Raw genomic sequence first — 14800 nt, 5'->3', positions numbered from 1 at the left:
CTGACCCCTGCCCTCCACTCCGATTAGCTGCCCTCTGCTTGACCAGTAGTACCGCTCTATCTGGAGCGGTACTACCTCTTATCATCAGTAGTACCGCTCCCAGGAGCAGCAGTACTGCTCTAACGCGGGCAAAACTAGCAGGTAACAGGCATATTCTTTTCCCCACTATATAAAGGGGTTCTTCCCCATTGAGCCCTATATTTTGAGCTCGTGTTTGCCCCCCATTGCTGACCTTCTTCTAGCTTGCTAACTCCCAATCCCTCCAATGATTCTTTCTAGTTCTTGAGGGAAAAGAGGGAGGATATCTTGTTCCACATTTTAACCAATCACTTTATCCTCCATGTTAGGGGAAACCCTTGGATCTAGATTTTGAAGTTCTTCGTGTTCTTATTCGTTCTTCCTCTCATTTTCTTCCATATCATTAGTTGTTGTGAAGGGATTTGGGAGAGAAGGACTTGAGCACTCCGTGTGCCCTTGCCTTTGCATTTGGTGCATAGGTTTGAGTTTTCCACGGTGATACATGGAAGTCAAGTTTGAGAAGCTTATTACTCTTGGGTGCTTGGTACCCTAATACTTGTTCTTCTTGAGTGCTTTGGCATCCTACAAGCTTGGTGTTGCCTCAGATCTCAATCATTGTGGTGTAAAGCTCCGAGCAAGCGTCGGGGGTCTCCAATTAGGTTATGGACTAGCACATATGCCCGTGCATTGCAACGGGATTTTTTGTTTTGCGGATGCAACGGGAAATTTATTTTAATGTATATTTAAAATTAATCACATATGCACTGCAAAATTCAATCAACTGCATCATTCAAGTAAAGTATATATTTGGATTTTAAATGTTGCAATTCATTAAATATTTTAGCAAGTAGTTGATAGAAAATAAAATCAACCATCACATGACTATAACATGAGTCGAACAAGTCATACGAATATGCAGCTGGTCAGCCAATATCTATATTATATATATACATCAGCAATATCTAGCAACCGTTCATTAAAAAATAGCAGCAGCAATCCCCACCTCTCTCTATAACGCAATGGCTATGCTCTAGATCCGTTCGGTAATATCCAGACAAATACAAAGAATAAAACAAAGTAGTACGTATAGTCATATTTTGGAGCCTCATATAAGCACCAAACACACCTTTATATTATTTATCTAGCAAGTCCATAGCTTGATGCAAGCAAGCACAATCTCCTAACAAGCACTGCGCAAACAAGAAGACACGCATTGGAAAACTGAACATGAGTCAAATTATAAAGCGAAAGATATTGTAGTATCATTCTCATAATGTCATGCGGGACGTACCAGAGTCTGCTTGCCAATTCTCATAATGTCACTCCGCATACCTGAATATGCAAGAATAATTCAATGGTTTCACATGGTAGTAGCCAGCTACCTATCCAACCTGCCTAGCTGCAAAACACAATTTAAGGAAATCATGACCGTGAACACACACACACAAGTCCAAGTCACACGAGCAAGCGATGGAAGCCCGCAACAGGAAGGGGTGGGCAGAAGGCGGTGCGCAACATACGTATCGAGAATTTATCGGCGAGGTGTGTGCGGTTGGCAAGACCGCCGGGCTCGTCGCCGCTGCCGCCTTGCGAGTCCTCTATGTTGCTTCTCCCTACGAAGACTCTCCTGGTTGTTGTGGTGGCTCCTTCCCATCTGTGCATCCACAGCCAAAGCTTTGCCGCTAGCGACTCCGCCGCCAACCCTAGGCAGCAACCTTGCTGGCTGCATCCTCACCGATCGACAGACGAAGGCCGCAGAGGTGGGGGCGCATGCGACAAGGGGAGGAGCATCGACGGGGTAGGCGGGGTGCGAGGGCGTGGCAGGGGACGCGGCACGCGGCGGCATGGCAAGGGTGGCGGCGCGCTGGAGATGGAAGATGGGACTGTGGGCTGGTCCTGGGTCGTGTCGTTGGGGGTTCCTTTTTGTGCTCGTATCGGTTGTTGACTGAATCAGGACTGCGGGTTCCGTTACCATAAAAGAGGAGGGCCTTTTTATATCAGACCACGAAATATGTGGCGAAATTTTCATTCATTGTCATGTAGGTCTTTTGCAATGAGCTCCTAGCATGGAGGCTGCAGAGAGAAATCCTGTAGAAAATTGAACGTGTCATTTATCTAATTAACCCAATTTAAAATGCACAAAATATGACCATTTCTTATAAATGCATTGACAAAAACAAACTAAATTTCACTGGATGTTACCAATGGAGGGAAGACTTTCTCAGCAGAACGTCGAGGAAGAGAAAATCCACCATGTGTACTTCTCTCACTTGTAGTCAAAGTCTTGTAGAAGTAATTAGTCGGCTGCTTGCTAGCACCACCCAGCTCAATTGGAAGAAAAGGCTCCTTTTGCTCTTCCTGTCATTGGAACCTCACGATGAATACATAATAATTATTTCAATATTTTAACCTACATAACCTGTTATCAGAATCCAGGCTACAAGAAGAGAGAAATGTGATTAATACCGGGCTCAACGGCTGTAGTGTCATTTGGGCATAAACTTCATCAGTCCCTGCATCGGCCTGCATTAGCATCAAGAAATGATCTCACGGCACCTCCTAGAAAACTACATGATGTTCCCTTCTATGTGTGAGTGTAAACTTACATGCATCATGACATTATGAAGCTGGCAGATCAACCGAGGGGGGAGATTTGGATAATTAGGGATTTGAGCATCAACCTCCTTTATTAGTTGATGCAACAACCTACGCAAAAGTAAAATCACTTTAGAGAACTGCACTAAAAAATGGCTTTAGAAAACTGTAACTAGACAACATCCATGCAACAAAATTGATTCTGCATATAATGACACCCTTAATATTTCACTGAAGTTATGTCTTAGTAGAATCGCAAACGTATGATGTTTACATGCTGCATTGGGAAAAGAATAAGAACCTCTTGAGCACTAAGCGAACATGCACAAACTATACTTTATCTTTTTGAAAAACATAATGTATATTGGTGGTACAAACTGATAAAACCTACAGACCTGCTCACTATGGCCCTGTGGAAAAATATATGACCCGGCTTCCAACTGCGGGAACAGACACGAGGGGCCCAGCGCATGCATGCCAGAGCTCCGAGTTCAGACACCTTTGCTCCCCTGAAAAGTGCCAAGCACACATGATCGAAGAGAAACCACCAGAAAGCAAAGCTCCTGTGAAGCTACTATTCGTACTTGGACACAGACAAGAAGTCACGACGGGGAGGAGGCATAGTGAGTAACAATAATGCCATACCATGAGAATGATAAATAAATAAAAGCAACCAATGCAAGCATTTGTTTGGTGCATGCCAGCAAGGGAGCTACATGTATGGGATCAATCATGCACAAACACAGGCGGGCTGAATTTGCACAATTTGTTCAGCATCTTCATTTCAAGCGCACGATCAGAACATTCCACAACCCATAAATAATCCACTTGAGATGCAGACAGGAGCACGAGTAGGGAATTGAACAATTGAATTAATGCAGACGAGATGTACCATCATTTTCCGGCAGGGACGCGACCGACGCCGACAACACCGAACTCCTCCGCCGTGATGCGGCGGGGACGCGAAGCAGCTGCAGCAGCTGCTCAGAGCTGCACCGCGCTCCGAGCAGCAACGCCCGACTTCTCCCTCTGTGCTGAGAACAGCTCCTCCATCCTCCACCGCCGCTTCGCCCAACCTGTCGCTACGAAGCAGTGGCCGCCTCGGGTTGAGGCGGGCCCTAACCAAAGTTGGGCCGCCCAGGCAAACCCTCGCCATTGCCGACCTCCGCACGCCCAAATCCCACGCACTCCAACGGACCTTCAGCCCGGACCCCGCCCACCGATCAAAATTTCTTCTTCCCCGGCGAACAGGGGGAAAGTGCCGACCCAGGAAGACGGCTCCTCAATGCTCCGGAGCGGATTCTACCGAGCACGGAGAAACCGAGGAAGGCGGCTGGCCCGAGCCCATCGGTTCAGGAAGCAGAAGTAGCGCGGCTTGCGGAGGCACAGCTCGCCGCTCACCGAGAACCGCAACCACTCGCCCCCTCGAGTCGCCATTGCTCGCCCGGGACCACCCGGCGGCCGAATCAGACGCCACGGCCACCGACGGGAGCTGGGCGCATGGCGGATGCGGGCGGGGAGGCGAAGGGAAAAAACCCTAGCGGCGCGGGGGAGGGGAGGGGAGGGTGGGGTGGGGCTAGGCGGCCATGGCTGGATCGAGGGAGGGAGAGGAAGCCGAGAAGTGGTGGGAATTTATTTTCACAAGAGAGCCAGCCGGCTTCCATCCGCCTCGGATTCGCCTGCCCCACGCCTCGCGGGAGCGTCGCCATCGCATCCTCCATCCTCCTGCGCCGCCGCACCGTACCCGTCTCCGCAGAGGAAGGGGATGAACACGGTCTGGATCTGGATTGGAGGGGGTTTTCCTGTTAAAAACGAAACGTTATCTGAGTAAAAACAGGACTGCGGGTTAATTATCATAAAGTAGGAGGGATTTTTTTGCAAAAACAGCGGCGGTGAGTTTTCCGACAGAAGCAATAGCCTCTTTATTATTAGGTAAAGATATTGCCCCAATCATGTTTGGTTACCTTGAAGTCATATTCCATTGTGTTGAAGCTTCGTGGTGTTGTTGGGAGCCTCCGATTAAGTTGGGGAGATTGCCCCAACCTTTTTTGTATGGGTTCGATGACCGCCCCCAAGGGTCCCTTAGTGGAATCATGACATCTTGCATTGTGCGAGGGCGTGAGGAGATTACAGTGGCCTTAGTGGCTTCTTGGGGAGCATTGTGCCTCCACATCGCTCCAAATGGAGATTAGCATCCACAAGGGTCTGAACTTCGGGATACATTTTCATCTCCATGTGCCTCAGATATCTCTTACCCGAGCCCTTTACTTATGCACTTTACTTTGTGATAGCCATATTGTTTCTTGTTATATATATATCTTGCTATCACTTAGTTGTTTATCTTGCTTAGCATAAGTTGTTGGTGCACATACGTGAGCCTAGTTGTTTGAGGTTTTGTGCTTGACTAATTAAACGTTAGTTTTATTTTGTATTTGTTCAAGCCTAAACGTAATTATATTAAAGTGCCTATTAACCCCCCCTCTAGGCGACATCCACGTTCTTTGAATTGGTATCAGAGTTAGGTCTCTCATTATTAGGTTTTACCACCTAGATAGTAAGGATGTCGACTAAGGGATTAGGTTTCTGTGACACTCTTAGTTTTAATGGCACAAATTTTGATGTTAGGGTAATTCACATGCTTAATATATTTAGGGTCATGGACCCAGATTTAGAGGGAATTGTAGATATGGGTTTTTCTCCTGCAAAGGATTCTCCAAATATATCTTTGAAGGATGAGAAAAACTCTTATCTCAATGCTTAAGCTTCTAATGTGTTTTTTGATGCTTTGAGCACTGTAGTTATATTTCAACTCATGCCATTCTAAGATGCTCATGAGTTGTTGACCAAGCTTCAAGAATAATATGGTGTGTCCAAGATTTCTAGGGATGATTGTTCTCCCTCCACCTCCGGTTGTGTTGCCTTCTCAACTTCTTCTACTTGACCTACATGTGAATTTCCAGAAGGTAATGATATGGTGAGTAGTGGTGATAATCGCAATGATGATAGTGTGGTTATTGTTGCTGATCCTTCATCAGTATCTTATTGCAATGCTTCATCTTTGGGCATTAACATTTCGAGCACTCTAGATATTTTACATGCTCGTGTTGATAGTCCTTGCATATCAGGTCTAAATTGCTTGACTAAATCTCATGATGATATGCTTGCTATATGTTGTTACCATGAAAAAATTGTATCTATTTCCTTGAGTTGTTGTGCTAACAATGTAGAGAAAATCCATCACTCCATGGAACAAGATGTGGCCTTGAATGATGCTTCAAGGGATCCTACATCATCATCTATTGTTTTAACTTTTGCCTGATGGCTAAGGCTTTAAATGTATGTCCTACTTTGAATCCCAATGTATCTCATGATGATGATGTTCATGATAATGAGGATGAGGATAATGATCAAGAGAGTGATAATATTGCATCCTTAAAATTGAAGGGTGAACTGATTTTTAAAGCTCTTAATAAGAATAATCTTGGTCATTCCAACTTCATGGAAATTATGTCTATTTCCATTGAGGGTAAGAAATATATTGAGGAGTTGGAAGCTCAGCTCAAGGAGCATGAGGACACCATTTGCTATTGAAAATGAAGAAACCACCAAGGAATCTCTTGAGGAGACCTTTGCTCTAGAATTATCTGTATTAAAGGAATCCCATGATAGAGCTCTCGAGGTGGCTAATGATTTTAGAACTAAAAATGATAAGCTTCAAGTTGCACATGCTAAACTCCTTGAGGACTATGAGCACCGCAAAAATGGCTCAAGGGCTATTAAGAATTCTCTCATTGAACTCATTGAGTGTCATGCTCAACTTGAAGCTTCATATGCAAAAGAGCTTGCCAAGTTGCCTTCTCCTCTTATTGTTAATAATGATGCTTGTGCTACTAAATCTATTTCTTGTGAAGCATCCATATTAAAGGAGAATGTTGAGCTAAGGGCTCAACTTGAGTTGCTATCTAGCAATTATGGGAAATTGGAAGAAAGTCATGTAATGCTCACAAGCTCTCATGATGATCTTCTAGTATCCCATACTAAGGTAACATCTTGAGTTTGCTCAATTCAGAGCTTGTATGTGAAAAATATGGCATTTCTAGTTTTCATGCTTTTCTGTTATTCCACTAAGGGACCCTTGAGGGTGGTGACGGGGATACAAACCCTGGGTATACCCAATCGGAGGGAATCCATCTCCAAGACATTTGGGCCGACTAGCGGAAACCGACCGGTCTGCCCGACGAGCTACGGGCCGACTGACGGCATTCGACCTGGCCAGCTGGCCCGAGGCCAGCGGACCAGTCAGCTCCCATCCCATCCGACCATACCTACATACGGTGACGAGACCTGACGCATGATGTAGAGGCGCTCATAGCAGTAGTACGCGCTGACAAGCTCAGCGTGGCCACATGTGCAAGGATGTAAGGGTGAGCGAGGCTACAGGGGTCCCGTCACCACTAAGGCTGACCAGGTGAGACGACCCTGTAGCCATGATCACCCCAACCTACTCCCTGACGACGGGTGCATTAGCCACTGAAGCGCACGGTCGTCGGCCCCCGTGCCAAAGAAGACCCGACAGCCGATGGGCCCCATGACCAGCCGGAGGGGCTAGCAGCTAGGTCCTGCCTCCTAGTTCTCCCACCACTGTACATCTTAGGCTACACTATAAAGCCTCATCTCAGCCCCCAGAGAGGGGGCACGCCCCACGCACACATTGACATGCATGCACAAGAGAGAAATACACACACCACCGAGGCAGCGAGGCCGGTAGCTAAAGCTCTATCCCCCTCCTCACGAACAGATCGAGGAACACCATTTGTATTGTGATCTCATATAGTCACACAAGCAGGACTAGGGGTTTTACCTCACTGGAGGGCCATGAACCTGGGTAGATCGGCGTCATGTGTATTGACCCTACACCTATTCCCAAACGCCGCCGGCATCCATCGGCCCCAAACCATGATCTAAGCCACCCCCTGGCATCTGCCGCGGAAATACCATGACAATTGGTGTCCACCATGGGCCGGCAGCGACGCCGGCCAAAGTAACGTTCCGGGCGGGACCCTTCACCCCTTCTGGCGAGCGTGTGCCACATGGCTTGGTCATGCGCTACGGTGTGCGTGTCTGCATCATCAACAATGCCCACAGTTTTGAAGACGCAGACTTCCCCATCGTCGGCTCCATCGTCTCCTTCGGCTGGCACCGCGTCTATGTTGCGGTCGTTGCTGACAAGTGCCCCACTAAGGTGCTCAGCTGCGATCAGCTGTCGCCATCTGGTGACAGTGACCTCTCCGTCGACCACGATGACCTATGCGACTGTGTGGAGGTGCTCACTGCCATTTCGCTAGGCGGCGCGTCCAGATACCAGACCCTGCTTCGCACATCGATGGACACACTGCGCACCCCCATCCCTATGGTGGCAAACCCCGCGATCGCTACCGAAGAGCTCGAGAGCCAACGCTAACAACTTCTCTGTGAGGAGCAGGCGTTGGAGGCTACCCAACGCGAGTTTAAGCCCACTCGGCGTGAGTCCAACGTGGCCCACGGCCTCATGCCTGCTGCCCTCGGGCCCAGCCGGCTGGCGGACATGTGGCGCCGTCGGTCAGGAGCTGGTCGATACGTCTCCAATGTATCTACTTTTCCAAACACTTTTTCTCTTGTTTTGGACTCTAATTTGCATGATTTAAATGAAACTAACCTGGATTGATAATGTTTTCAGCAGAACTACTTTGGTGTTATTTTTGTGTAGAAATAAAAATTCTCAGAATTGGACGAAATATTTTTGTGTATTTTTTCTCGGCATTATAATGAATTATGGAGCGAAGACCTGCTGGAGGAGGTGTGCCAGGGGGCACAAGCCAACAGGGCGCGACCCAGGCCCTGGTGCGCTCTCATGGCTTGTGGGGCCATCGTGGCTCCTCCGATGCTATTTCGAGTCCTATAAATTCCTATTCATGGAGGAAAAAAGAGGAGAGAAGATTGCATAACGTTTCACGAGATTGAGCCGCCGCCACCTCCTGTTCTTCCTCCGGATGGCTGATCTGGAGTCTGTTTTGGGTTCCGGAGAGGGGGATTCGTCGCCGTCGTCATCACCAACCCTTCTCCATCAACACGAGCATGATTCTCACCATTGGGAGTGAGTAATTCCTTTGTAGGCTTTCTCGACGCTGGTGAGATTATATGAGATTGATGATGTAATCGAGTTAAGTTTTATAGGGCTTGATCCCTAGTGTCCACTATGTTTGGAGATTGATGTTGCTATGACTTTGCTATGCTTAATGCTTGTCACTAGGGCCCGAGTGCCATGATTTCAGATCTGAACCTATTATGTTTTCATGAATATAAGAGTGTTTTGGATCCTATATTGCAAGTCGTGGTCACCTAGTACGTGTCATGATCCGCATCCCCCAAGGTGACAGAAATTGGGATTCTTTCCGGTGATTGCGATAGTTTGAGGAGTTCATGTTTTCACCATGTGTTAATGCTTTGTTTGCAGTTCTCTATTAAAAGGAGGCCTTAATATAACTTAGTTTCCAATAGGACCCCGCTACCACGAGAGGGTAGGACAAAAGATGTCATGGAAGTTCTTATCGCAAGCACGTATGACTATATACGGAATACATGCCTACATTATATTCATGAACTAGAGCTAGTTCTGTGTCGCCCTAGTGTGTAATTATTACATGGTCAATGTCATCTAAATAATTATCCATCACCATATCCACGTGAGTATGCTTTTCATGTACTGAATCTTGCAAAGTTGCTACTGCTGATGCTACTATCACACTCGCTACTAAATTGCTACTATTACTTTTGCTATTAAAACTGCTACTGTCACCACTACTGTTTGTCGTGCTACTAAATCCTTGCTGCAGAGAGATATCCCAGGTGTGGTTCAATTGACATCTCAACTGTCAACGCCAATAAATACACTTTGGCTCCCCTTGTGTCGAACCAATAAATTAGTATAAAATACTACCCGTGAAGACTGCCGCGATCCCCTACATTTGTGGGTTATCAAGACCTTTTTCTAGCACCATTGTCGGAGAGCATAACAATATTTATTGTGTTAACTTGAGGGTATCCGACACATCCATTTTGCATCATGTTTTCCTATTGCTATTTATGTTGTTTTATTGTATCAAAATGCTTTTTGGAGTAATTCTAATGCCTTTTCTCTCATAATATGCAAGGTATACACAAGGGGGGGAATTCTGGCAGGTGGAAATCTGGACATGAAAAAGCTATGTCAGGCTACCTATTCTGCACAACTCCAAATGAGCTGAAACTTCACGGAGATTTTTTGTGGAATATATAAAAAATACTGGAGCAGTGAGCTACCGAAGGGGGGCCACCTGGTGAGCACAAGACACCAGGGCGCACCAGGCCCCTCAAGTGCGCCCTGGTGGGTGGTGGTCAACCCGTCCCACCTCCGGTGCCCCCCTTCTGGTATATATTTGGTTTTGAACTAAACAATATAGAGGAGAGGACTTTTGGAATGAAGGGCCACCGTCTCGAGGCAGAACTTGCGTAGGAGAACTTTTGTCCTCTAGTGGAGCGATTCCGTCGGGGGAACTTCCCTCCCGGAGGGGGAAATCATCGTCATCATCATCACCAACAACTCTGCCATCTTGGGGAGGGCTATCTTCATCAACATCTTCAACATCACCAACTCCTCTCAAATTCTAGTTCATCCCCGGTGTTCAATATTTGTACCAGAACTATAGATTGGTGCTTGTGGGTGACTAGTAGTGTTGATTACATCTTGTAGTTGATTACTATATGGTTTATTTGGTGCAAGATTGTATGTTCAGATCCATTATGCTATTTAATACCCGTCTTCTCTTGAGCATGATTATCATTTGTGAGTAGTTACTTTTGTTCTTGAGGTCACGAGAGAAATCATGTTGGAAGTAATCATGTGAACTTGATATGTGTTCGATATTTTGATGATATGTATGTTGTGATTCCCTTAGTGGTGTCATGTGAATGTCGACTACATGACACTTCACCATATTTGTGCCTAAGGGCATGCATTGTGGAGTAGTTATTAGATGATGGGTTGCGAGAGTGACCGAAGCTTAAACCCTAGTTTATGCGCTATTCCGTAAGGGACCGATTGGACCCAAAAGTTTAATGCTATGGTTAGAATTTATTTCTTAATACTTTTCTCGTAGTTGCGGATGCTTGCGGGAGGGTAAATCATAAGTAGGAGGTTTTTTCGAGTAAGAACAACACCTAAGCACCGGTCCACCCACATACCAAATTATCAAAGTAGCAAACACGAATTAAGCCAACATGATGAAAGTGACTAGATGAAATTCCCGTGTACCCTCAAGAATACTTTGCTTATCATCAGAGACCGTTTTGGCCTGTCCTTTGCCTCAAAAGGAGATCACTGTTATCATAGGTTATGTGACCTAAGTGCTAGTGTGAGTGCTATTACTTTTTCCTTATATGAAGAAATTAAGAATGAAATAGCACCTACTGAAATAGAAGACATAGATGGTACTATTAAACTTGGCAATAGAGATACTATATCACCAATTGGGATTCTCAGAGATGTTGAAGTCTTGTCTGGGAAGATAAAATACCCTACTAATTTTCTTGTTCTTGGATCCCCACAAGATGACTTATGTCCTATTATCTTTGGTAGACCTTTGTTGAACACCGTGAATGCCAAAATAGATTGTAAGAAACAAACTGTTGGTGTTAGCTTTGGTGATGAATCTCATGAATTTAACTTCTCCAAGTTTAGTAGACAACTGCATAAGAAAGATTTGCCTAGTAAGGATGAAATTATTAGTCTTTCTTCTATTGTTGTACCTCCTACTGTTCCTTTAGAACAATATTTGCTAGACCATGAAAATGATTTGCATATGTGTGAAAGAAATGAAATAGAAAGAATCTTTTTCAAAAAAAAACCTGTGCTTAAACACAATTTGCCTATTGAAACTCTAGGAGGCCCCCCTCCACCTAAAGGTGATCCCGTGTTTGAATTAAAACAATTGCCAGACACTTTGAAATATGCTTATCTTGATGAGAAAAAGATATATCCTGTTATTATTAGTGCTAACCTTTCAGAACATGAAGAAGAAAGATTATTGAAAGTTCTAAGGAAGCACCGAGCTACTATTGGATATACTCTTGATGATCTTAAGGTCATTAGTCCCACTCTATGTTAGCACAAGATTAATGTGGAACCTGATGCTAAACCCGTTGTTGATCACCAATGCCGGTTTAATCCGAATATGTAAGAAGTGATAAGAACAGAAATATTGAAACATCCGGAAGAAGGTATAATCTATCCTATAGCTGATAGTAGATGGGTAAGTCCTGTTCATTGTGTCCCTAAGAAGGAAGGTATTACTGTTGTTCCTAATGATAAGAATGAACTTATTCCACAAAGAATTGTCACAAGCTATTGAATAGTAATTGATTTTAGAAAATTAAACAAAGCAACTAGAAAATATCATTACCCTCTGCCTTTTTATGGATCAAATGTTAGAAAGACTATCTAAGCACACACATTTTTGCTTTCTTGGTGGATATTCTGGTTTGTCACAAATGCCTGTTTCACAACCAGATCAAGAAAATACCACGTTTACTTGTCCTTTTGGAACTTATGCTTATAGACGTATGCCTTTTGGTTTAGGTAATGCACCTGCTACCTTTCAAAGATGTATGACTGCTATATTCTCTTATTTATGTGAAAAGATTGTTGATGAAAGGACATATATGGTTGACTAGTGGGGGTGAATAGGCAAGTACCAATTTTTAGCTTGTCTTAACAAGTTGATGTTAGCAACAAAAGGTTCTCTATATGAACGACTAGGTGAGCAACCTATATGATGCTAGCTACAACAAGTACAAAGTAAAGGTAAGAGATAACCGCAAGTGAAACCGGTGGAGATGAGGATGTGTGACCTAAGTTCCTTCCCTTTGACAGGAAGTACGTTTCCGTTGGAGCGATGTGGAGGCACAATGCTCCGCAAGAAGCCACTAGGGTCACCGTATTCTCCTCATGCCCTCAAACAATGCGAGGTGCCGTCATTCCACTATTCGTGCCTTTGAAGGCGGCGACCAAACCTTTACAAACAAGGTTGGGGCTATCTACACACAAAGCTTGGAGGCTCCCAACTAGACCACGAAGCTTCAACACAATGGCATGTGGCTCCGAGGTGACCTCAACCGTATAGGGTTCTCAAAGACCCAAGAGTCACAAGATCCGCAAGGGATTAGTGGCGGGAATCAAATATCTCTTGGTGGAAGTGTAGATCAAGGCCCTCTTAAGAAATCCCTGGAAAATCAACAAGTTTGATTGGCTAGGGAGAGTGATCGGGCGAAAGTAATCTTATGGAGCAACAATGGAGGTTAGAGAGGTTGAAGGTAAGATCCTTGAAGAAGAAGATACCTTTATATAGTGGGGGGCTCAGATCCAACCGTTACCCACCTACCACATCAATAGTCAAGAGGTAGAGCGGTACTACCGCTGATATGAGCGGTACTACCGCTCTGCACCTCACCAACCACGGTAGTAATAAATTACTATCCTGCCTACTACTACGTGGGGAAAAGTATGCGGAAAAGTCCGTCACATCGGTAGTAAAAAATTACTACCGCACTGAGGGTGGTAGTACCGCTCTTGGAGCGGTAGTAAAAAATTACTACCACTCTGAGAGCGGTACTACCGCTGTGCCAGCGGTACTAACGCCGACACCAGATCTACTACCGTTGGCCCTTTTGCATAGACAGTAAATATGGGTATGGATCTCCATTGTGGCTAAAGAAAAGGTGGTGCATTAAGTGTACGTGATGATTCCACCTACACCTTTCTGAGGCGGACTCCCTCTTAATAGTACGACTTTCCTATGACTCAAAACCACAAAAGGGAAACGTAGAAAGCAACCCTCTTCGAGAGATTCCGAGGGGCATCGAATCGTCTTGTTTCTAGATATGAATTATCTGGAATGCTCAATGCACACGATTAGTCCGCACAGGCATTGTCATCAATCGCTAAAACCACTTAGGGAGAAATATGCCCTAACAATCTCCCCCTTTTGGTGGATTGATGACAATATAAGATTTGCACATAATGGATATGGAGAAGGCATATGCAAACCCCAAAATCTACAAACTAGGGACAAGCTTCCCCTGGGTGTGTGCATACCAACACACAACCAAGGAAAAAGCACCCACCCTAGATTTTATAGACTAAGCAATCCTTGCTACATAAAAGATTAGATAGTTATAAATGGAAGAAAGGCATGGCATGTGGCATGAAGATAAGTCATAAGATAATAAGACTCATAAGCTATTAATAAAAATATAATAATGAGACAAAGGATAGGGAAGATATATCATGTGTCTCACACCATATTATAAAGTCTGACGTCTCATAGTTTCACCCATAAAGCAAAGATAAACAGCGAAAGAAACTAAAGTTCAACAAACCAAACAACCACGAAAACGAGAAAACGAGAAAATCCTACACTCTCTCCCCCTTTGGCATCTGGACACCAAAAGGCAGAGAGGACACCTACGACATAGGTGGTAGCTCGAACTAGAGAGAATATAGCCACTAGTGTTCGGTCTCCTCCTGAACATACACCTCATCAGAGTCATCGTCGGTCACCTCCTCAAACGCAGCCCACTCAGCCTTCGGGGTGATCTCTCGCTCAGATCCACTAGAGATGTGAATATAAAGCTTCCTCATGATCATCTTGTCACGCTGACGACTCTCTTTTTGAGTGACATAGGTCATGTATTGTCCCTTGGACTGCATGCAGAACAAGGTCTTCATCCTGTCGGTGAGCTTTTTGGCCCATGACGGCTCGGCAAAGGAAGGCATATGTGCCTATGGAGCACTCTCATCCTCAGCAGCAGCCACATCCTCATCAGAATCCCTAGGGGCAGCACATGAAGTGGAGGTGTTTGCTCATTTGTCCTACTGGCACAGTTTGATGGGGTCATGGCGAATACAATTAGCAGGAAACTCAACACCTGAAAATGCCTTGGTCCAAGTCTTCTTGATGAAGGAAAACAGATACATACAGTAGATTGTGACCTTACGGTGCAAGACAGCAGAGTACAGCTCGATCCACATAACATGAGAGACATCCAGTTTTCCAGATGGGTGAGTCCGCCCCTTCTGACACATGATGAGAATATCTACCAGGTATGAGTGGAC

General features: G+C 45.1%; 2 long non-coding RNA genes across 2 annotated transcripts; both read right to left on the bottom strand.

Moving 5' to 3' along the window:
- Window positions 1–908: 908 nt before the first annotated feature.
- On the bottom strand, window positions 909–2066 carry LOC123397865. The gene is made up of 3 exons (XR_006610030.1): window positions 1539–2066; window positions 1310–1417; window positions 909–1208 (listed from the first exon to the last, which is right to left on the bottom strand). It is a non-coding gene; the product is annotated as an uncharacterized LOC123397865 (long non-coding RNA).
- Window positions 2067–2332: 266 nt separating this feature from the next.
- On the bottom strand, window positions 2333–2716 carry LOC123397866. The gene is made up of 3 exons (XR_006610031.1): window positions 2625–2716; window positions 2485–2531; window positions 2333–2376 (listed from the first exon to the last, which is right to left on the bottom strand). It is a non-coding gene; the product is annotated as an uncharacterized LOC123397866 (long non-coding RNA).
- Between the last annotated feature and the right edge of the window lie 12084 nt (window positions 2717–14800).

The sequence above is a fragment of the Hordeum vulgare genome, chromosome 5H (genome assembly GCF_904849725.1).
Source record: "Hordeum vulgare subsp. vulgare chromosome 5H, MorexV3_pseudomolecules_assembly, whole genome shotgun sequence".
Classification (NCBI taxonomy): Eukaryota; Viridiplantae; Streptophyta; class Magnoliopsida; order Poales; family Poaceae; genus Hordeum; species Hordeum vulgare.
This window is presented reverse-complemented; position numbering and strand designations above follow the sequence as displayed.